The following is a 25,595-nucleotide window of genomic DNA, read 5'->3' on the forward strand; positions in this document are numbered from 1 at the left end:
GATTCAGACATTCATAGAAGTAGAGAAAACTTTGTATAACTTCTAATCAAGGTCTCATTTTAAAAATAATGACATTAAGACATCCTGGATCAGTTAAGTGACTTAGTGAAAGTACATATGCAATAGGTTGGTCTCAAATGCACATCTTTTGTCAATAGAAAATAACAAATGTTAAATAACTGCAGAAAATTAAGCAGTATCTTACCAATGGGAAGTTCCTTTTAGGCAACATGTGCTAGTGAATGTTTAACAATAAACTGTCTGGGAAAACAAACCTGAATTCATAACATTTGCTGATTTTCATAGTGTAAATACTCCCAACATGTCCAATTTCAAGTTAATGATGAGATATTAACCAGCTTACAAAATTTCAGACAATTTAACAAAAGACTTATGAATCAATAAGCTTCAGCTTTAGCAAACCCTAATATGAAGATTAAGGAAATTTTTGTCTCTATTGAGTGAAAAAAAATTGAAGCCACTAACATACAGCCTTATTAGATGAACTTCTTTCTATCACACAGAGAACTATCTATCACATTTATTAGAATATTTAATTCTGTCTATTAGTTTATATTGGCTAATGCAAATGCACTGACAATAGTGATGTAGATATAAAAGCAAATCAATACCTTTTATTTAATTCATCTCTTCTGGTTTATTATACTAATCAAATATAAGCATGCATAATGGACATTTTATATAATAGTCCTTAAAGTGGAATGTCTAAGTGTTATTGACTAAAAAAAGAATTAAATTCCTCACTCTGCTATTGAACTAGGTCTGGCTAAATACTTTTGAATAACATTCAAATTCTATAGTGTTTGTCAGAAATGGATATTTATTCTAAACCTATTATTATTTACTTAAATATCTATCATTTTTCTAAAATGTAAAAATGTATGAGATTATTAATAATATTTATGGTATGGCACAATTTATTTATTTTAATTTCTCTCTTATAAATGCTTGAGAGAATGTTGACAGGATTTAAATCTTTCTATTTGCAACATTGATTCACACAGTAAAATACATTTACTTATATAATTGGAAAAACTTGATTTCTTAACCACTTTAAGTGAAAACCAAGATGACGTTAGTAAAAGTAATCACAGCTTATCTGATAAAGTAAAATTATCCTGTCATTTCCTTTAGTCACAATTAAATATATAGGATGAGATAAAATTTGTGATGAAAGCTTCATATAAAAATAAGTTTTATCTGGGTGTAGTGGCACATACCTGTAATCCCAGTGGCTCAGAAGGCTAGGCTCAGAAGGATTGCAAATTCAAAGCCAACCTCAGCGACTTAGTAAGACCCCATCTCAAAATTAAAAATATTAAATAAAAAGAATGTGGCTTAGGTTAAGGGACCCTGGGTTCAAGTCCTGGTATAAAATAATAATAATAATAATAATAATAGTAATAATAATGTTTTAATCATAATGTTACTATATTATGATAAATATTATACACATGTGTATCTATTTTTACACATTTGTGTGCATGCATGTATTTTACAGTTTGTATACATACAGAAATATCATATACACACACATCAATTATTGAGCTTCCAATTCAATTTCTAATTCCAGAACTCTAATGAAGGTTTTATTGGGCTGGGGTTGTGGCTCAGTGGTAGAGCACTTGCCTAGTGCATATGAGGCACTGCGTTTTATCTTCAACACCAAATACAAATAAATAAATAAAATAAAGTAAAAAAAAAAAAGACTTGTTTAAAAAAAGATTTTATTGAACTAATTGTCAATACTGGTTAAGATTCACTTCTGAATAGAAACAAAAGACATTTCTATGCAATGCAGCAGCTCAACTTTTTAAGGGAAAAACTCATTTCACCTATGATGTTTCATTATACCTCTCCATTATTAATCCAGAAAATTTTTTTTTAGATTAAGAATTGAAATAGTGTGTCTTCCTCTTTCTACAATGAAAAGAATCTCACAAAGTGAATTGGAAATATTTGCAGCAATAGTCAAGACCATACATAAATCATTATTACTCTATTTTCTACCAGTATTAATCTTAAAATCAAATAAAATTATTTAATCAAAACTGATATTGTGGGAATGTATACAAAGTAAAATAGTGGTGATGTAATCCAATACCTCTTAAATTCATTCTCATGATTGAATGTGATTCCATCACAACCATTACATCAAAAAATACTTCACCCTTCTTGTGTGAATATTTACCTTGAGCTCAAGAATTATTAAATATTACAGATAGAGAATGTGCCCACTTTACTTCCACTAACTTCCCTGTTTGGATGAAAGAAGGAATAAGTAATAGACAATATGACATTTGATTTAGCAAAAGCAAGAAAGATAGGATCCTAGTATCAGATTGCTGATTCTCACAGGTCATATGAATTGTGAAAACTGGCAAAATGAAAAACACTGTGTGTGTGTGTGTGTGTGTGTGTGTGTGTGTGTGTGTGTGTGTTGGGAGACTCACTTGAAACAGTTGTTATTCTTAATCCATAATATAAGGGAAATCATTTTCACTTTTATTTATTTTTTCAATGATTTGGAGAGGGTTAGTACCTAGAGTTCGAAACAAACAAAAGCATGAAAAAACAAAAAGCATAAAAGGAAAATAGTCTGTGTGCTAGTTTCTAGCATTATCCTCAAGAAGGAATTTAGCAATTGCTGCATGAAACTAATATTTAAATTGGCTTCTTGTTTTATTGTTTTGCCCGCAAATTTAAAGAAAATGTGATATGGGAAATAAAGTGGCAGGAATCAATCTCTCTCCTCCTCTTTTTCTTTTTCTTTTATAAACCACTTCGAAACTGATTCCCTGAAGCATCTCTGATTGACTTAGATTTTATAAGTGGAAAATAGAACTAATAATCAGAATGGTCTCCTATTTCCCTTGTGTATGTGTGTGTGTGTGTGTGTGTGTGTGTGTGTGTTCACATGTGTAAGCACTAATGAGAAAATTTCCTTGGCTTCCTTTAAACCTCCTATGAGTAAAGTCAATAGTGATAATAAGTGACATGGGAATATTTCTACCTGAAAATTGGAAAGTATTCCATTTTAATGTCAGCACAAAACAGTAGCAATTTTCTTTGAGGGATTTTGTTATTTTCCAGGTATCAACATACTCTTCCAAATCTAAGTAAAAATTGAATTTGAGAGTAATACAACAATTTTTCTAATAATACATAGTTAAAGTTGAATATTTCAATTAATTTTTATTTCTAAAAAGTATCTGTCTTCCTTGGAGAAAAGCAATGATAACTTTGGATCACATAGAGGTGTCCACATGGAGTTTAACATTGGCAGTAGAAAAGTGAAAGCTGCTCAATATCAGGTTATACTTAGTATGGAGCACTGTATATTTTATGGAGCAAGCATGTTAATATTTTCTCCATTAAATTTTAGAAGGATTTGTGCTTCTCTGTGTGTTTTTATCAGTTGGGGCAAATCGCCTAATGACTAATCTCAGACCACCATGAAAAGAAAACTATAAAACATAGATCCTCAATAATTACAGTGATTTTATTTTTAAACTTAAAATTATTGTAATCCATCTAAAAGAAATATGTCCAAATTAATATTGTTGTAGAGCTCCAGCTCAACCTGGTGTCAGGGCACTGACACTGGAACCAGGTTGCTTTCTAAGCCCTAGTTCTGCAGTTCGCCAGTTCTACTACTTTGAGCCAGTTACTTTCTGTCATGGATCTTCTGTTTCCTCATCTCTTTTGTTACTGAGAGTTTTACTTCATAAGCCTGTTGAGAAGCTCACTTGAGCTACATGTAAAGCACTTATAACAGTGTCTGGCACATCATAAATGCTAAATAAGACTTAACTCCAATTAGTGCATCATTGAAAAGCAGATTCAGTAAATTCTCCTTTGGGTAATTAAGAAAAACTCATTTCTCTCTCAAGGTATTTTCTTCTCTCCAGACTCCACCTCCTCTTTCTACTGTTTTGTTTAAATTAATCACAATTTTTTTTTCTAATAAAGTATCTTGAAATAAGTAAAAGAGTTTAGGTTAGGATGACAAATAAGAAAACCTATGATTATACCTGCCATATCTTGATTTCAGAAATTAGTCTATTCCAGGTGAATAATTTTCTTTTCTTTTCCACTTATATATCTCTCTCAATTTGGACTGAAGTCAACTGATGTTCATCTTTTCATTCTGGTAGATGTTAATAATAGATGAATATGTCTAATGTGTTTCCCAAAGGGATACATTTATTTCAAATCTGGGAGATGCAATGACCCTACATTAGTTGATGGTAAAATCTCTATAGTCTTTAACCATGTTATTTCTCAAATACTATTTGACAACCACATCATCCCTAATGACTTTATTTTACAATTTAAACATTCATATTGAGCTGTTCACATGAGTGACAAGTACAACTTCTGAGTGCTAAGTAATCTGCCATGAGTGAATATGAATTTGTAGAAAAGATCATTTCAAATACCAGTAATCTTAATACTACATGAATTGTCCAGTGTTCATGTTTTATACCCTTTGGATATTTTAAAATTTCAAGTAGCCACATTGATTTTGGCTGGAAAGAGGATTATTAAAATATTAATGATTTTTCTTGTGCATTTTTCTACACATTTATCCTCGTTTATGTGCCTATATTCTAATTTGGTTATATTTGAGAAACTGGCAATGTATTTTTAAATAAATAGAAGACAATGCTTGGCTATCAGAATATGTCATATTTTTATGAATAATTTTCTTATTCTCTATATGGTAATGCAAGAGAGAAATATCCCTTTGTATAGTTATGGAAATGCCATTTGCTAATACATCTGAACCTAGGGGTATCTTTAGAATTTGTGATTGACAATTTTGTGTACAATAGAAAAAGAAACTTAGTTTCATGCTTGGGGTATAAAAGGATTTCTTCTGAAAAGCAAAAATATAAATTTAAAGACTTCTGTACCCTACTTCCTTCTCTTTTTCTCCCTATTTCATTCTTGTTTTCTGTTTTTGAGAAAAAAATAATGTACAAAGAATGTGTTAATTTGATCAGAAATTACAATGTAGGAAAAGAGGGGAAATAACTAAAAGAAAAATATTAAAGAATCCAGAAACTCGAAACCATCTAAATCCCATGATAATATTTCCTAGCAATGTCTTAATGCCCCTTTAGATACCAAGTTATAATCATTGTTACAAATAATATTATTTCTTTTTTAATTTGACATAATTATGAAATAGCTGCATTTAATATTGAAATGAAGTTTTACACATTGTTAATTCCTAAACACTCTTCTTTTTCCATGCCCAACGAACTAATATTTGACTCTTTTGTCACCAAAGGATTGCATGTTTTATTGTTATTTCCCTTTTCTACCCTAATAATTCTAGTAAAAATAAATCTCAAAAGGCAAGTGCAGGCACATATCTATAATTCCCACTACTAAGGAGGATGGTGCAGGAGGATTGTGCTGGCCCAGCATGATCAACACAGATAGAATCTATCTTAGGGATAAAATAAAAAGAAAGAATGAAAGAAAGGAAGGAAGGAATGGAAGAGGGAAGGAAGGGAGGAGATGAAAAAGAAAAAAATGAAAATAAAGGAAGTCAGAAAGGAAAGAAGAAGAGAAAGAAAGAAAAAAGAAAAGAAAGAGAGAAGAGAAAGGAAGGAAGGAGGGAAGGAAGGAAAGAAGGAAGGAAGGAAGGAAGGGAAAAAAGATACCTGAATATTATGTATGTTATATACACATATACACTATATATTGTATATTTGATTTGTATTTTATAGTAGCTTATTGTTTCCAGTGCTTTATTAAGGTGATTTCATAATCTTCTTAATGTTTTAAAATAGTTTGTCTACTCATTTAGCATATATTAATTTAACATATGCCATGTTCCAGGGACTTTGCAGGATCTGGGATACAAATGTGGATTAAATAGATATGGTTCTGACCTTACTTGATGATTTTATCAGTACCAGGAAATTACAGTGCAGTATGATAAGTGCAAGATGGGGCAGGAATGGATGCTCTATAGAGGGTCACTTCTAGCAGAACTGAGGTGGGGACAGATTAAAAGAAAAGGCCTGCTGAAACAATTGATGTTTTAATTAATTCCAGGAATAGGAAGAAGTGTTTCAGGGGAAAAATAATGAAAAGTATAAAACCAGATGCTTTTGTATAATCATTTAGTTTTATAATATCAGCTAACAGCTAACACTCTTGTAACATTATGTGCCAGTCATTATTAGAGTGATTTTCACAGTATGTAAAGAACTCTGTAAGCTAGTTGTGGTATTAATCTCATTTTCCACATGAAGAAACTGAGAAATGGATTAGTTAAGTAACTTGGTCATGTACATAACTAGTAAAAGGCAAAGTCAAGATCCAAGACAAGCAACTTGGTTTCATAATCTGAAGTCTTTGTCTCAACTCAACACCACTTTTAACAGTGGGAATACAATAAAGCAAAAAGTCAATTTATTATACTAGGAATTCATTTTGTAGTCCAATAAAATTGGTAAACTTATTGTAAACACCAATATACAACTGCCAAAATAATACAATTCACCAAAAAGCTTGTGAGTCATTTATTGTAAATCAGAAATCAGCAACAAAATGAAATTCACTTCCCTTCTTCATAGAATCATTGTCTTCTACCCCTGCAAGGTTCTTTGCTAAGGAACTAGGGATATAAAGATAAGTAATTTTAGGGCTGGGGATATAGCTCGGTTGGTAGAATGCTTGTCTTGCAAGCACAAGGCCCTGTGTTCAATCCCCAGCACCACAAAAAAAAAAAAAAAAAAAAAAAAAAAAAAAAAGTAGTTTTTATCTCTGACCACAATGAGATGAGATGACAATTTTCCCTGCAAGGTGACATGTAAATGAATAGGAATACACAATACCTAAGACAAATACAACTAAGCACACACCTGTGTGTGCTGGGGGGCGGGGGAGCAAAGAGTTGGCCTTATTCACTTTAGAATTCATTGCATCGTTTCTAAAACCTGCTTAAAGATGAAATGAATAATTGCATATAAGGATGTCATATGAAGAGGAGAATCACTTTCATAAGGGTAAATCATGAAATATTTTATTAAATGGAGGCATTTGGGACCCTGAATAATGTATTGGATTTCTTTCATGGAAGGTGGCAGAGGAGTAGAGTAAATGAAATAACACAGAAGGGAGGAAGAACAAAAGCGCTGGAGTAGAAAATTCAGAGGCCTGAGTGAGAAGAGTGGGAGGATTTGCTGAAGAGCTTTATTGATACTCAGTTCTCAAAAGCCTTGAATGGCGTAGTAAGTAGCTTCTTCTTTTGAAAATAGAAACTCAGTAGACATTTTTGAGCAAGAAATGACAGGATCAGAGCTGTATATTCATAAAATTAATGTTTTATTGAGTAACTGGAGCCCATAAGAATATTCTAGGGGCCACTCTACTAAACTTTGTGCAAATTAATGATGGTTTAAAGCAAACTAATGAAAGCAAGAAAAGAAAAAAGACCCATAGGGAGGCCAACTAGGGGTGTATTAAATTTTTAGAAATCCGTAATACATTTTAGTACACTAACCTGAATTAGCTGAAAGAGGGAAAGTCACACTTTGAAAATAAGAACAATTCCCTTCATTTCACTGATGGAGATAGGAAACCTTTCTTCCTATTATTGCACTTTTTGTGGTCCAAAGCATGTTTGAAAATGAAACATCTGTGATACAAAAATAACTTCAATAATGAAACATCTGTGATACAAAAATATCTTCAATATTGTGTAAGTATTGGGAAGGCTTCCCTCAGGCATATGTCCCAGATAATGCAGTTCCATATTTTAGTTATAATTGCAAAAACTCTGATGCCCCAAAGAGTTCCAAAAGAAGAACCAGACCATGTGGAACTGACTAAAGAAAAAGATAAAACCTGAAGTTTGTACTGATTTGTATCAAAGTTCCTGTTCTAAATATTAAAGAACCTAACACATTTACCCTGCCTAAATATCAATTCTGTTACTGCATTTGACATTTGTTTAAACAAAGAGTAAAAAGTGTTTAAACTAGTTCTGTTTAGAATTGATTGATAAGTATTGATAAGTATTTTCTACTCAAATATTTTTCACTTAAACATATACATTTCTATCATGTCCTAATTTTTAAATCACCTATTCATCCTTCCAAACTCCTCCCCCAAATTGTTAAAATGTTAGATCAATAGTCAGATGGGGAAATTTGTTAAATGAAGTGTTTTGTTTTAAATCTTGTTCAGAGATGATTGGGTGTGACTTGTCTAGGGACTCTGTAGCTGAGAACAGGACTCCAGTACAGTGAAATGTTGGCCCGAGCAGCAGAGGGCAGGGAGGCAGACAGGACTTCGAAGACGTGGGTAGAGGTGGGAAGATGGGTTGGAAAAGAGGTGTGTGTCTACCTGGGCAGAAGAACCTTGGCAGTAACAGTTCCAATTATTGACCATGATCTTATCCTTTAATTCCCATAAAAGTAGGTTTTATAAGTCTCTTTTAAAAATTAGAATTGAGGTTGGGGGTGTTCAAGATAGGAAGTATATAGAATGGAAAAATGTTTTATTTCTTACAAAGTAATCCTGGTATTACTGTAGTTATCTTTTGAAACTTTTCTTGATCTGGGACCTCAAGGCAGTCCATACAGTGTGTTTTTAGCTTATGATCAGTTCACTGAATCCTCAGTTATGGGGTGGAGTTTGTCATAACTATGCCTGTCCAGGTCTTTGCTTATTCACCCAGCAGAATGCCTGGCAAATAGCAAACTTTCAAAACTAGAGTGTTGTTGGAGGACCAAAACAATAAATGAAAAAGACATCACTCTAAAATTCATTTATATAGTTAAATATAATACCATAATGTAGCTAAAGGTTCATTGGTAAACCAGCAATTTCAATTTGTTAGTAACAATAAAGAGAGTTGTCAATGGACACTTGATACAAAGTCCTATATACACATAGCCAGGTTTATTTTGAGAAACTACAGATCTAAATTTTAAGAACTAATACACTGCATTGGTCATAATATATTTTAGCAATTTGTTACTAAAACGTTGTACATAGTTGCAACCTAAGCAAACAATAAGATATAATATTTATATTAGAAGTCATATCCAAGTACAATTCTACAGATATTATTATTTGCTTAATCCTCTGTAGAAAAAAGATTGCATGTATCTTGTTGTTTGTTTTCTGTACTAAGGATTAAACCCAGGGGCACTTTACCACTGAGTTATATCCCCAGACCTTCTTATTTTTTGTTTTGAGATGGTCTCACTAAGTTACTGAGAGTCCCACTAAATTACTGACACTGACTTCAAATGTGTAACCCTCCTGCCTCAGCCTCCAGAGTTGCTGGGATTACAGACATGCACCACCATCCCTAGCCTCGTATCTTTTCTGAGACCAATTTTAGCTGTATTTGTGCACATACATCTCAGATATCTGTGCACTTACACGTGCGCACACACAAACATAATGCACATTTGGAGATGTCTAAATAGCACAATACTCAGTTGCCATGTCATTCGTGATGATGTGTCTTTGACTACTTGACTGCATGTACAAACTTACTATATAATATATTGCCATCCAAAGATACTACAAGTCATTAAATAGGTCTACTGAGATTTTGAAGGCATATACCGAATTCATAAGAATAAAATATTTGTCGTATATATCAATTTGCTTCATATGCTTAGTTTTTAAGTTTGAAGTGAATTGGGCTTCAAAAATGTGATGCTGAAATGGAAAAGCACAGGCTGTTGTATTCCATAATAAAGCCCACATTGCTTACTATGTCCCAGGCAGTATTTGAAGCAGTATGGCAATGTCAACTTATTTAGTCTCCATAATAGTTGTTTAAGTTAAACACTATTTCAATGTTATTGCTGATGGAATGAAGTAGAGTGAAGTTAAATACCTTGTCAAAGTTCACACAATAAGTAATGGTACTGGCTTTGAACTCCATCAGGCTGGCTTCAGTAAGGATAACCATAACTACTGTGCAAGAATCTGTCTTGCTGAGCTTCATTGCCTTTTACTTGTTTGCTTCTTATAAAAGGTCTTCTGAAATAACAATTTTAGAAATGGTAGCAGAACTCTCAAGACTGGTCCACATGAACTTTTTATCTTCAGTGTTGCATATCTGTGGCAAAAATAGGATGCCTGTACTCATAATAATGCAACATAAATAACAAAGATTATGTAACTCTTTATCTTATTTAATTGTGCTTTAGAAAATTTAGTTTTCCTTAGAGAAAAATAGGTTGCCAGATAGAAATGTTGTGGTAATTGTAAAAGATATTCTGGGTATTTCAAAAACTTTAGAGGTTAAGGACACAAGAATTTTATTATGTCTATTTTCCTATTCACTTATGACTTTCCTTTCCTCCACTATAGATGTATCACTGTCAACATCCTTTATTTTTCAACCTTTTCTTTATTACTGTAAAATAGAATTAAGGCTACGAAGAAAGTTCAAATAAATTAAAAGTTTTATCAAAGCACTTAGGAAATAGTTTGGAGGAAACAAGAAATAAGTGGATCAAAGAGGCTAAATGAGTTTATATTCGAAAAAGAATTGTGTTTACATTTATAACCCATTGATGAAAAAAAGAAAAAAGACAAAGGACAGGGACTATGCCTGAAGACATTTGGTTTTTTGCGGGGGGATGGAGAAAACAGCCTTACTCAGAGTTCGGAAGAGACTCATGAAGCTCTGTTGTGTCCTAGGATTCTTTGGGTGATTATTCTAAGACATCAGAGCATAGCAATGGGGGCAAGAGTGAACTTACATTCACACTGAGGATCTTTGTGCAGAATATTCACCATTTCATAGGTAAAGGTGTGTGCCATGGGAATATTCCTGAACATACAAATGCCTACTCCAACATCCTTTTTAAAGGTCACTGGACTGTATTTTGGGCTCAAATGTGGTCTGTATCAGAATTCATAGTCATTTCATTGGTCACTTGGCAGGACTTTGTTCTTTTCCCAACTATTGTAATTCAGTCATTGAAAATTCTTCTCAGTCTCAGACCTGATAAGAAAGTGCCACAAAGAATTGGGCCTTAGAAGAAACTGAACACCTCCCTTGCTCAATTAAGTCAGCAGTATTTTACCTTTCTTAAAATATTTCTTATGGACTAAGAATTTACCAGACCTTATATAAACTACTGACTCCTCTAGAATTCTGGAAACTTTCTGCTTAAATTCTCAATAGTCAAAGTACAGATTGAAGCAGTGGAAGTGATGCTGGATGCCTCTGGATTCCTGCAGGCAATCTAGGGCACAATCTACACTTTGGGTCTGAGAACAGCCTTTTTGCAAAGATGTACTTAAACTCAACCTGTTTCCATCTAACACAAAAAAAATTGATGCCAGTATGAGCAGTTTTCAGAGAGGTTTTCAAAGAAGTATTGCTTTTTGAGATCTCGAAAGAAAAGTGGAGCTTTAGGTGCTGCAGAATCACTGACAGTAAGGAGCAGCAGAGTCATGCTCTCAGGCACTCTAGGTGAATGACCTCAAAAGCTGCTTGCCAGGTATAAGGTAGAAACCCTGAAAGACTGAGGGAAATGCTCCTCAAGTCAACACACAGCAATTTACTACCCATCTGCTCATTAGAGTTTTGCAAGTATTTGGCTTATGCAGGCTTCAGTGAGTAATATACCTTTCCCATGACATGAAAACTATCAATGTACCAGGAATCAAAAACTCTCCTAGAATACGTAATTTCCTTACCAATAAATGGAAGTAGACTTATGTTGTATAGTTGCAAACATAGATTTGTTCTGATTGGTGATGTTTCTGAGAACCATTAGATGTTTTATTTTTGCTTCAGTATATACGTTTGTATATACATGCAGAGAAGTATACAAATGCAGATTTGAATTTGACACTTGAATAACTTAGCCATGTACTTAGTTACAGTACATGTAACTGTGTACATGATGCTGTTGTTGCCCCTGGTATCAAGGTAGAGTACTACAATAAAACACAGGACATCTGTGATCTTAAAAGACACTCCAGGCTGTTCTTGTAGAGCTGAAGAGATTGCTGCCATGAATGTCACTGCTATTTAGGGACTAGCTAGAATGATAAAGGGACATTCTGGACTTCTTGCAGTTACTTGTGGCTATACGTGTGGATTGTCTCTGAGGCTAGAAAGGGATTGATTAAATACCAGGCCAACCCACTGTGAGAAACTCTCTGGCATCTCCCAGCTGCCATTCAGAATGTGAAATCCAGGATATGACCTGTCAAGATGAGCCACTTCAGCATATTGTGGCAATGCAGCTGCCACTGATACATAAGTCTCCAGAGAAAAACATTCAAACTGTTTCCATGGTGGAATGAATGCAAATGCATAGCTCCAAACATCTTTCAATGTGATTTTTTTCAACATAATGTTCTATATTAAATATGCAGATGAGTAGAAGTGACCCCAGGTCCTCTTCAAGTCATTGATTGCCACACATTTTCTGGAGGCAAATTTCTCCTACTTTATATTTCAGAGGGATAGGGAACATTTGGAAGACATACCGATTTAAGATATGCAGTTGCTATCTTTCCTCAATGAAGGAAAAGTTTTTATAGATTCTTCAAGCTATTTCAATGAACATCACAAAAGGAGTTATTTTATGATATTGAGCTTATTATTTCCATATTTTTATCAATTTACAACACTAGCACAAAGTAAAATAAAAATTTAAAACTCCTATTTTGTATTATCAATGTCAAAATAATGAGCAAATAAGATTAAGGATTATATGAACATATTATATGAACATATTCCCAATAAAGAATTAACACTCAGGGTTCCACAGATGTGTCCAGATTAGTAGTAATGAAGCAATTTGGAAGGCAGTTTCTTATCTTTTAACTTCATATTAAAAGTTCCTGAAATATAGAAACTTTATATTCTTGGTAACAGTAGTTCCAGTAGATCTAATAATAAAAATTCCTTATCTTAGGCAAGGTTTTATCTGGAATTTTGCAGACATACACTGTTGACCAACAGACTTAAGCCAATAGGAAATGAGAGAAACACTAGATTCAGCTAACACTATAAAATAAAAATATTTCAATGTTCCAAACTATTTTTTATTTTGACTAAACATTCTCAATTATGTATTCTGACATTTATGTAGTTTATAATATGCATAGAAGAGATGTGTGTATACACACTCATATAGTAAACTGTAGCCATATATTTACTTTTTATATCCATTCACATGTTATTCTGTGAATTATTTTATCATGCATGTTTATGTAAAAAATGACATGCTATATATTTTATAATCATACTTAAAAGTAAGCCTATAATATATCTCTTCATTTTATTAATTTTAATGAACTGTCCTATTACCTAGTGATAATATGCAACTATTTGATTCACTTATCTCAGAAATCTTAAATCCAATAATTCATTAATTTATTTAAAAGTATGCTCTTTCATGCTATTGGAAATTATTCAGTCAAAAGTGCTTGTAGTATATGTGAATAGAAATTTGGAACTTCATATCCCAAAATACCTGAAAGCCATCACTGAACTATTGAATAACATTGAGATCTTTATACATGCTATTTCTTCAATGCAGTGTGACAGAATTTTTCCCCTTAACACCTATCATATTCCCCAGATGGCTTAGCTATCATCACTGGCAGATCATGAATAATATTTTAGGTTGAACAGATGTAAGCAATTTGTAATTTTTCCCCTTTATGAACTAGCTCTATTTTGATGAATCAACTGGAAATTGAAACTTATGTGGAACTTCTGATGTAAAGGACCTGTGTTTTCCCACATTGAAATATGCAGTTGGCTCTTAAAAGAGAAATGAAACAGAAAACAGGGAAACTGGCCAGGGTATGTGACAATAAAAAAACTAGATCACCAGTTTAGTACTGTAATGTGCTCCAAAATTCTTTAGTTTATACCACATATAAAAAACAGTTTTGAATTGTCCCTAGCCTTTAGTAAGGTAGCCTATGTTTTACTCTGGTGAGAATATTCTCCCAAAGCACTAGAGCACTGGAAATGCAGAAAGTGCTCGTGAAATGGTGAGAGAAAAACAAATGAACTATTCTCCTGGAAAACATGTTTATTTTACTGAATTATATTTTATATAATTATACAAATTATAATTTTGACCCAAATACAGTAATTCAAGTTGAGACTTTCTGGAAATTCAGGATTGAAGAATGCTCTCTATAAGTTACAAATTAGGTAAATCATCTTTAAAAAAAAAAAAAATACAAAATACAAGAAAAGCCAGAAAAGCTGGGCATGGTGACATGTACCAGTAATCCCGACTACTTTGGAAGCTAAAGCAATAGGATCACTTGAGCCCATGACATCAAGACCAACCTGAGAAACATGACAAGGACCCCATCTCAAAAACTAAAACATACAAAGTGACGAAAATACCCACCGAAAACAGATCTTAATTCTGTAGTTGGAAAATGGATACTTATTCATAAATTGATATCCCATTTATAAACAGCATGATTTTCTTGACAATATCAAGAAAGGGTCTTTAAGCTTTAAGGATTTTCAAGAAAATCCTTAAAGCTTGAAGACCCTTTAATGTCTAGAGTTTAGTAACAGTCCTGCACTTCTAAAGTCTGTTACTGACCTAGTTATTCTTTATTTGAAAAGAGCTGTCATAGTAAGTGTTCTTAGCTTTCCTATGAGGCCAATCCAATTGGCAATTGGCCTAGAGTAGATAACTGAATTGCAGGACACTGGGGAATTTGGACACTTCATGCACTACATAAAAATTCTAATAACCAAAATGTGAATGAGCAAAGACAGCCATCAATGCACTTCTTATTTCTGTGTTCCTTACTTCAACACCACTAACTTCAAAACATTAAGTTTAATGTTAATATTATAAAATAAGATTAGGTAGAATTCATAAACCATCTTCAAAATTTTTCTAAGCCTTTCCTCCTTCTGAAAACATGAAATTTTATGCCCTTTTAAAATAATATTTGGAATTTTAAAATAAGTTAAATAGTGTAACTTGAACACAAACAAAACAACCATATTTATCATGCAGCTTCACTTCTACTCTGGAAAGTCATGTGTTTACTCCTTTTTCAGGGAATAATCAATGGCTCTAATAAGCTGGATGATGATAGTATCTGCAAGATCTCTCATGTATATGCCATTTTGTGGAACTCTTTCTGTGTATTCTTGTAGTTAAAGAACTGGATGGGGTGACTTACCTTCACTCATTATTTTCCTTAGATTCTATAATATTGCTTAGATACATAAAAAATTCCCTGAATTACTGAGTTAGCTTTGATATACAATTATGACCCCAAAACTGAAAAGGCTTTCTTTATTGCAAAAAATGAAAGATTTTCTGGACAGTTGTTAGAGTTCCCATTAGTTTTAAGGTTTTTCAACCTTCTGTAGTGTTGAATTTTATTTATCCTCTTTATTTGAAAGGACAGATATTAAGATAGCAATGGAAAGATTTGAGAGATGTTTTATTAGTTAAGCAACACTATTAGAAATTCAATATGAGATTTCTTAATATTTTATGTTTAATTTCTTTTTCCAATAATTAAGTGGAATTTATTCTCTGACAGTGTGTATTCTTTTTCTGAACCTCTTTATTCTCCAGATTCATCTCCTGTTTTCTGTACTCTATGCATGTTTCATGCACTATGGAAGTTTATACAATAAATTTGAGTCAGCCTACAAAACAATATTACAAGAATGTACTAACAGAGGGAAACAGATGGTCAAGAGTACTGTACACATACTTTGTAAGCCAACTCCCACAGATTGCCTGTCTTCAGATTTTTTTCCTCTTAAGTAGAACCAATCCTCAAACAAGGGATTTGAGCTGCTTTATTATGGAAATATTCCTCTTGAACAATAAAAATAACAAAAAGCAATTTCAATCACATTTTCATTTTGAAGAAAGTTGTGTTTCACCCTTGTTAAGTTTATTGTTATAAAGTTCAAGCTAATTATCGCCATCAACTTATATTCTTATTCAAAGAGCCTGAGAAAAAGTTTGTGGCTCTCATTGCTGAATTTCTATTATATCAGTGTAGCTGAAAGAAAACAAATTCTATGAAATAGATGGTTGTCTTAGTGCTCTAAGTTTATATGAATTTCATGATTGCTGTAAGTTGAATTGCAATTCACATTCAAGATGGATACTTCATGATCATGTTTCCCTGCCTTTTAAAATTCATCAAGTCCAAAAGAAGTAACTATTGGGTTTTTTGTTTCTCCATTTGTTTTGTTTTGTTTTTCCAGATGATTTTCAAGCCCTAGTTGTATAAAATAGGCAGTAATTCATTAAAATTTTTAAACAAAAACAAGAGCTGAACTAAACTAAACTCAGATTTGCTGGTCGAGTATTATATGAACGTTTACATAGCTAACAAGTTTGAACTTTCTTAATGTACATATATTAACATGACATATTCAATTTTATTTGTTTATTGGTAATTCACTGAACCCGTCATTTTTATGCTAACCTTTGATTCCTCCTGGATTCCAGAAGGTTATGGTTTTTTAACTCAAATTTATAGATCAGGAGTCTGACACACAGACATGAGAAGGACCAGCCAAACCTCTGAAGGTAAACAAGAGGCTCAGCTTGCACTCTTAACAGCTGAATTCATTCTGAATTCTAGAGATTTTTCATGCACAAAAGCTGCCAAGTTATACAGTGCAATAGGGTCAAATTCATTCATACTTCTGAATTAATTTTTCCATTTCTCATTTTGAAAAATGTTCTTATATTAAATAAATTATTCATGTGACATGTTTACAATGTACATAGATAGATAATTGAAAGATGGATAATCTCAATTTTAGCACTATTTATTGTTCAGTTGCTTAAGGATTATAATTCCCTATTAAGCAATTCTCGAATATTGTAAAGCATTTAATAACATTAAGAGAAAATAATGTTTGATCCAAGAATTTATTTCTTTAACTAAAATAAGGTTTATATACTCAATATTGTAGTTTTATAACAAAGTAACTTTTTTCATATGCAATTCACATACCGTACAATTCACCATTTAAATTGTCTAAATAGGTTTTAGTTTGTTGATAGAGTTGTTTAACTATCATCATAATAAATTTTCAAACATTTTCTTTACACAAAAAGAAAGACTATAGTCATCAATAGTCATTCCCCATTTTTCCTGAACTTCCATTCCAGTTCTTGGCCACCAGTGATTAACTTTCTGTCTGTGTGAACTATTTTATTCCAGACATTGAATATAAATGGAATCTTATAAGGTGAGTTCTTTTGTAGCTGACTTCTTTCATTACTATAATGTTTTCAAGGATTTTCTTTATTTTAGCAGGACTAAGTACTTCATCTTAATCATCATGATATCAAATTTTAGGGCTATACCACAATTTATATATCCATTCATCAGTTGATAAAAATTTGAATTGCTTTTTGTCTATTAACAATAATATTTATATAAGTATTTGAGTGTAAATTTTGAGATGGACATAAAGTTTTTGACTTTCTTGAGTCTTGTCAAGGAGGAAAAAAAAATCCCAAAACAATAGGGGAAAATATCAGTCAGATATAAATCGGCTTACTTTCAAATATGGCAGGAAAAGTGGGAATTTATACCCAAGGAGCAGAGTGAGGGATGAAAAATTACTGAGACATGGTGGGTAGGGAGATTCTCAGTAAACAGGCCTAGCAGAATTCTTGCTGAAGAGAAGTAAAGGACTTAGATACCACAGTAAAGGGAATGAGGAATGGACTGTAGATCAGGCATGGTCAGTTATCAAGAGAGGGGAGTTCTCACTACATGAGTTTAGCAAGATTTTTGCTACAACTGGACTCAGCAAGGATGGACATGGAAGGCCAGTGCTGAGATTTAGTTAAGAAGGGGCTTATAGGAGCTTAACTAGAGTTTAGTCGAGGGGAGAATTTTTGCTTAGGAATGCAAGTGCTGCACCATATGTTAACTCTATTTTTAATCTTTTGAGAAACTTCTAGACTATTCTCCAAAGGACTTTTATCATTTCACCTTCCCACCAGCAATGCATGAGGGTTTCAATTCCATTACATCTTCATCAACACTTATTATTTGAATTTTTTTATTGAAACCACTCTAGAGGGCATGAAATAGAAACTCATTGCGGTTTTTGCTTTATTAATTTTTTAATTTTTTATTTGTTCTTTTATTTTATTCATTTTTATGTGGTGCAGAGGATCAAACCCAGTGCCTCACACATGCTAGGCAAGCGCTCTACCACTGAGCCACAACCCCAGCCCTTTATTTGTTCTTTTTAGATATACATGACAGTGGAATGCATTTTGACATATTATATATATGTGGAGTATAATTTATTCTAATTAGGATCCTATTCTTGTTTTTGAACATGATATGGAGTTACACTGGTCATGTTTTTGACTTACATTTCCCTGATGTCTGATAAGTGGAATTCTTTTCATGTTCATATTGACCATTTCTTTATCTTTTTTTTGATAAATATATATTCAGATCCTATTTCATTTTATATTTGTGTTTTTATATCTTATTATTGATTTACAAAAGTCACTTATGTATTTTGAAGGCAAGTTTCTTACTAGATATATGATTTAATAATGTTTTACCCTTCCATGAGTTTTCCTCCTCTTTTTGATGGCATGCAAAAATTTGTTTTTAATTTTGAATAAATCCAATTTATCTATTTTTCTTTTGTTGCTTGAACTTTTGTTGTCATATTTAGGAAGACTTTGCCTAAAGACACAATGTTTCACTCCTCATTTTTTCCCTTAGAGTTTTAGTCCTCGAATTTAGGTCCATGATCTATTATAGCTTTTGTATATAGAGTGTTAAAAGTGTCCAACTTTATTCTTTGAACAATACATTTTAACTGAATATTATGAGAAATATCACAATACCTGGAAGTCTCTGGTAAGTACAACTTGTTACATAATATCTGATTGTTGCAGTATTATTTTCATTTTTATAATTATTCATTGCACAGTGTAGCATATTTCATAATGCAATTGTTTTTTCAGCTGCATGTTTAATATTTTCTTCAGAAGAACATTATTTTCAAAAAATTTCTGTATACTAATATTCTTCCGTTCAGCAACTATTGTATAAATGTTATTTATAAATTAAGTGATTCTGCCTAAAAATGTCAAAGACATCAGCATTGACTGGAAAGAAAAAACATGAGGAAGATTAATATCGATTCTATTAGATTGGCATATCATCAAATAAAGATTGGTTTTGGGATAGGAAAATGTTTTTATTAATATTTGACTTACTGAAAAATATTACATATCAAAGTTTTTAGTGGTAACAACTTAAATTATACCCTAATTAATTTGTCAAAGAGAATTTACTGTATTTCCAGTGACAGGCAGAGTTGCAATGTAAATTAGATCCCAAGACCTGCATCCCTGGCACTGCCTAGGCATCATTCCTTTATGGGATTTTCCCTCAGCTGAAAGCCCCTTTCTCAAGTTATATGCACATGGAAAGCCCTGAAATCGAGTCATAAAGTCATGCAAAAGATAACACAGTTATCTAAATAGGCAGTCTCTTCAGCATGTGATCCTTTAAGGTAAAATAAAAATAGAGAATAATGTCTAAATGTATCTGCCCTCCTCAAGTGCTATTAGTTTTACACTTGCTGAAAAGCTTTAAGGAATTACTTAGAATTTGCTTATGGCTATCATAATTCTGTTCTTTCACTTGGTTTTGAGAATTCTGATGTTTGCACCATTCGTTAGCAAGAATTTTGCATTATTGACTGTAATATAGATTACATTTGTTAGCATTTTACTCCTTTTGAAATGATTTTAGCACAACTCCTATCTGAGAGGTTAATGTAACCTGACCTATTGATGTAAATTGGGCAGGTCCATTTGTAAACAGTCAAAACTGAACTAAAACGAGATTATTTTAAATGAGGTCATTAGAAGAGTTGTTTACACTTTGTTTTCATAATAAAATAGACTTTTATTAGGACACTGTCCTTTTGTTGACTGGGAAATGTGGAAGTATAATCTCAAAGTCTAATATGTGCAAATTTTTGTACAGAAAGTTTACTTCATGTTGAATTTCTTGTTCAAAATTTGTAGTGCTATGGATCAGGAGCAAGATTTAATCTCTCTTTACTGTCAGTGGTGTGCTGGATCTGGCTTGTACTGGTTTGCTACAGTTGATTGTGCATCTCTTCCCAAGGAAGTATGCACTGAGGTCAGGTTAGTAGTTTGAAATTAGCAGCGTGGACTAAATTTTATTGTAAAGGAACAGGGTGTACACATGTGTAAACACCCTATCATTTCCAGCTTCCACTACCTAATCTATTTTTCTAAGTTTTTGGGTTACCTGCACACCAACCCCCTTCCTTCTTGAATTATTTTGTCTATATTTATAGGACTCCATGCCCTATGATGAATGGATTACATGACTTCCTTTCAATCTTAATAGGAAAACTATAAAGTTTCCAGAATTTTTGATTTTCAAAAAGCGATCCTATATCACAAGAGTCATGTGCATGAGACATTTTAGTGTTAGTCCCATTTAACCCCCTCGACGTGCTCTAAAACATCATGCCCATCCTGTTTCCTGAAGTTCTCTTTTTGCATATCACTACTTCCTCATTCTGGTAGTTTAGATTATGAGTTTTAGTTTTCTCTTAAAAAAGAGAAGGTCATTAAAACTTGTGGTCATGACAGCTATTTTATTTTTTGCTGGAGCTTCCATTGACCAATTTCAGCTTTTAAGAATAATCTTTGAGAACTCCCCAAAGATATGTTCTTAAATGCAGTTAGAATTGTTCTGTGGATGATGACCTTAAAAAAAAAAAAAAAAAGGTTTTTACCAAAATCTAGCCAAAATTTGATAACTTAAATCATTGATGTAGTTTGGAGTGATCCATTTTATTTCCCTTAAGGATTTTGACATGTAAATGAAGCATAGAGGATTCCCTGTGGGTATTTTTGTTTAATTTCTCTCATTCTCAGATTCAATTTTCCTGTTACATCATTCTCTATCATTATCTTTATATTTGAAGATATAATGGAACATTTTTCAATTTTTAGAAAAATAAAAAATTAATTTATCATGAATTTTTGAGTAGAGGGTATTTTATGACCTCTTATAGGCACTATAGGAAGCTGGAAACAATGTTAAGTTTTTCAGTAGGAATGATTTTATCAAATAGTTGTATAATGTGACTGAGGAACAATACTGCACGTTATGTCATATAAAATAGGAGTAATTAGGAAGTAGGAACAAGACAAAAAGATTAGATTCCTGCTACAGTTGGACCAACTCCAAACTCCCGCAATCTGAATTTGAATTCCTTATAAATGAAAGTTTTACATGTGGTGATATTATACTAAGAAACTTATTTTTATGTAAAATGAGACTGAATATGTTTGATGACTTGCTCAATATTACATATTTAGTTAGAGCAAGCCCAGACTCTATATCTTGCAATGTTTTCCCACAACTGAATATTGAGATGACCAAATCATATATGGGTTCCATTTTACTAACACCATAAATCCCTAAAATGCCAGCTAAAATAAATTTTAAAAGTGCATACTAAGTACCTCCTGTGTATTCAGCATTGTACTAAACATTATTAGACAAAAACAAAAGCATCATTCATGTCCTCCATTTACATTAGATGATAATGTTAAAACTTCCTATTAATAAGTAGTGAAGCTATTTTACAAAGGTGACAGTTATACCATCCACCTCATTTTCCCTCTTTACAAATGAGGTAATCAACTAATATGTGAAAATTTTTGTAAGAAAAGTTTACTTTATGTTGATTTTTGTGGTTGTTGTTGTTCAAAAATTGTAGTGCTATGAGTCAGTCAGGAGCAAGATTTCCTATCTCTACTCTCAGTGGTGTGCAGAAGCTGGCTTGCACTGGTTTGCTACAGTTGTGCCTCTCGTTCCAAAGAAGTGTGCATTGAAGTAGGTTAGTAGTTTGAAATCAGCAATGAGAGGCATACACACACCATGGAAAGCAAAATGCTACAAATTGGTAGACCTTTCTCCCTGCTACCCAGTGTCTGCTATTAAGCCCTTACTGGCTTATCAATGTACAGTTTATTGACAGAGCAAATTGATAAGTTATTCCACTTCTTGAAGAACAAATTTACTTTCTATCAAGTAGAGAGAACTATGTATCCTATAGAGAACTGTGTATACAATATCACAAGATTTTTTGAGGATCAGGTAAAAGTACTTTGAAACTATAATTAAAAATAATTATTAATATCATAATTATGAGAATTATGTGTTCACTAATAAAATATGAGACACTTTGTAAAACCAATGCACTATAGGCCAATCCAAAATTTCTTACCACTGTACCTGCAGTCAACTTGACAATGTTCATAGTCACATTAAACAAAACAAAACAAAACAAAACAAAAGAGGAGTGTTATCCAGAACTAAGAGCAAAGCTTGGTTCCTATGGTAGATATCAAATAGCTTACATATTTACCAAGTGCAATATAGAGATTGACTATGAATAGACTGTCATATAGAATTCATATTTGAATCTAGACTATATACAGAATACTGAGTCTAAAACAGTATCTCCAGCCCCTTCTCCATTCCTTGAATCCTCTACCTTTAATGAATTTGGCTTCTAATTTTGATAAAAATTTTATTATATGAAGGACTTCTGCCTATTTTCTTTTTATTTCCTACTTAATACAGAGCTCTGTATACAAAGGGCACACAGGAAAAATGTCAATAAATGACATGTGAGGTTATAAATTTCTGCTTTCATTGTAATTACACTTCAAAATACCTTAAGAAGCACTATTCATATCTGCAGGGAAATTCTTACCCTTTGATACAATGTCCCTGCCCCTGGCATTTGCAATGTGGTTAAGCAAATTATATATTGAAACCACAAAATCCTCTTCTGACTTCAAACAATTTTGAGTGTGTGCATTGGGAAAAGTGGGTTCACTATTAGTTGAGTCATATTTACCTCTGAAATAAAATTGTAAACAAACAAACAACAACAAAAAAGCCCTATGTGTAAAGAGCCTTACTATTGATGCTAATCTATTAATCACCATAATGCCACACCGATCTTTATTATTTACCCAATGAACACTATGCGAAAATAGTACCAAAGACTTGCTGTTTCATGCTGAATGTTCTTAAGAAGCTGAAGAGTCCAAATTCTTATTAGCGAAAATTGAAATCATTACAGGGAGGTAGGTGTAAACTTACATTCTGGTCTTGTGACTTGCAATTTCTAGAAGCTTAATCTGCCTATTTAAACTTCCCTGTCCACCAAGCCTCAGTGTCTTCCTTTGTGAAATAACAACTACTCATGAGGTTTGTGCTGAGAAGTAAATGGAAAAGAAAAGAAAGGAAAGGAACATAGGTACAGCTCTTAACAGTCTCTAGTCCACTTCAAATAATTATTATTATCATCACTTTTAATGAATTGCTTATCTTTTTAACCCCTGTTACCCTTATTTTTCCAAGTCACAATAAATATGCCATTTTCCTTTGTTTCTTTACATCAGAAAAATATTTTAGTTCCATCCATTCTTGCTTTGCTGGCATAATGTAAGGATTAATTCATGGTTGAATTATTCTCAATAAACACTTTACTGGAACTTCTATTTTTCTTTAAAGAACTGATTGTCAACCTTGGTTTTTGGTAGTGTTGGCCATCTAATATCTAAATGTATCATGAATTTTGCCCAAATAACTTCCAAACAATCTTGCTTTATGCACTTAAAAACATATTCCTTTTGTGTAGTATACTAGAGACCAGGAATGTAATTAAAGACTTATTTATTTGGTACCAGCAATTGACCCAAGGGCTTAGCTACTGAGCCACATTCCAGCCCTTTTTATTTTCTATTTTGAGACAGGGTCTCCCCACATTACTTAGGGGCTGGATAAGTTGCTGAGGCTGGCTTTGTACTTGCCATCCTGCCTCAGTTTCTCAAGCCACTAGAATTATAGCATTTGCCACTGTGCCCAGCTAAAGGGTTATTTTTAACAGTTTGACTGAATTACATTTTATTTTATAGTTGATGCACTTATATTTCTCATATGAACAAATATATTGGCAAAGAAAGAAGATGAAATTTCACATAATTAAATTTATTTATTTCTCCATGCTTGCATTCTTAGTGGGAAGGGACATGATATGGGACACACTAACTTTCTGGAGGTGGAGTGTAGAGTTTGGGACATGTGGGTATCCTCTACAAAGATAAATATAGAAAGCTAATTCTTTATAATATCTCAAGTTTCTATAGATGTATTAGAGTTGGAAGTCATGTTATTTACTTAGACAGAGTTTTGTATGGAACCAAATATAAATATAAGTTCCAAGAGGAGAAATAAAGGGGAATTCTATGAACTAAGAGCACAAATATGTACTGTTTTTTGCTTCATCTCATATTACAGAAAAAATTTCTGAGCTCATGAAGAGAAACTTACATGTAATATAAGATTAAATTATAAGCATTAGCAAGGTGAGATATCCTCCTCTGTATTTGAGTTCTCCTAGTAATTGTCATATTTTAAAGAACAACTGTATCTTAAAAAGGATAATTACACAATTTCTAAATTTTTAGACTTTATTATATAAATACGAATTCAAATTAATCCTTTGTTCTTACCAATATTTTGTGTGTAAATTCTCAACAGTACAGTCAGTGTTGTTAATGTAACATTTTTTGCTTTTCTTTTGTTAAAATTGTGCTTGCTTGAAATCATCTGCTACTTTGACTCATCAGGTGATTATCATCTGATTTTATGATGAAAAGAACCCTAAAAGATTACTGGTTTTAAAATCAAGGTTTATGAAGTGCCTTCTTGGCTTTGCATTATATACAACCTAAAAGAACGTAAAGGAACACATGATGAGGTGGAAGCAGAGGAGGAATAAAACTCTATTACAGTTGTATGAAGAGAAGAGATTCTGAACCACAATAAGCATCTTTTGTGGTGGACACCTGTAATCCCAGTGGCTTGGGAGGCTTAGGCAAGAAGATTGCAAGTACAAAGCCAGCCTCAGGAACTTAGCAAGACCCTAAGCAACTTTCTAAGACTCTGTCTCAAAATTTAAAAAGGGACAAGGATGTGGTTTAGGGGTTCAGTACCTCTGGGTTCAATCCCTGGTTTAAAAAAAAAAATCTTACAGCTAGAGGAAACCCCAAGACATAGAAACAAATACTTATGTTTCTCAACCAAGGAAACATGTTCTTTGAGGTTCAATGGTATGACCACAATTGTCTACCAATATGTAATTTGCAAGTGAGAAGTGGGATTTATGTGTGAGATTGATGAATGGCTTGTTACAGAGAACGTCGAGTCAATTTTCACTTACTATGTGTCAAGCTTTATGCTGTATTTATTTACATTTACCATCTCTTTTACATTATTGCAACAATCTTCTATGTAAAATATTGTTGACTAATGTCCAGTAAAAGGCAACAGTAAAAGGCAACTTTTCTAAGGACCAACAGCCATCACATGACAGATCCAAACCCTTGTTTTCTGTCTATAAACGTGGTCTTCTATGGCACAATGATTTGGTAGATAGAACATTCCAAGGTTTGAGT

At 32.7% G+C, this 25,595-nt stretch overlaps 1 protein-coding gene and 1 long non-coding RNA gene across 2 annotated transcripts in view; both read left to right on the forward strand.

Moving 5' to 3' along the window:
- The window catches only part of ST8SIA4 (ST8 alpha-N-acetyl-neuraminide alpha-2,8-sialyltransferase 4), a 94,947-nt gene that overhangs the window by 62,064 nt on the left and 7,288 nt on the right, over positions 1-25,595 (forward strand). The gene's annotated exons all lie outside the window — the stretch shown is intronic.
- LOC306664797 lies at positions 619-5,630 on the forward strand. The gene is made up of 2 exons (XR_013764802.1): positions 619-1,354; positions 2,510-5,630. It is a non-coding gene; the product is annotated as an uncharacterized lncRNA (long non-coding RNA).

This window comes from Sciurus vulgaris (genome assembly GCF_902686455.1).
Source record: "Sciurus vulgaris genome assembly, chromosome: 6".
Classification (NCBI taxonomy): domain Eukaryota; kingdom Metazoa; phylum Chordata; class Mammalia; order Rodentia; family Sciuridae; genus Sciurus; species Sciurus vulgaris.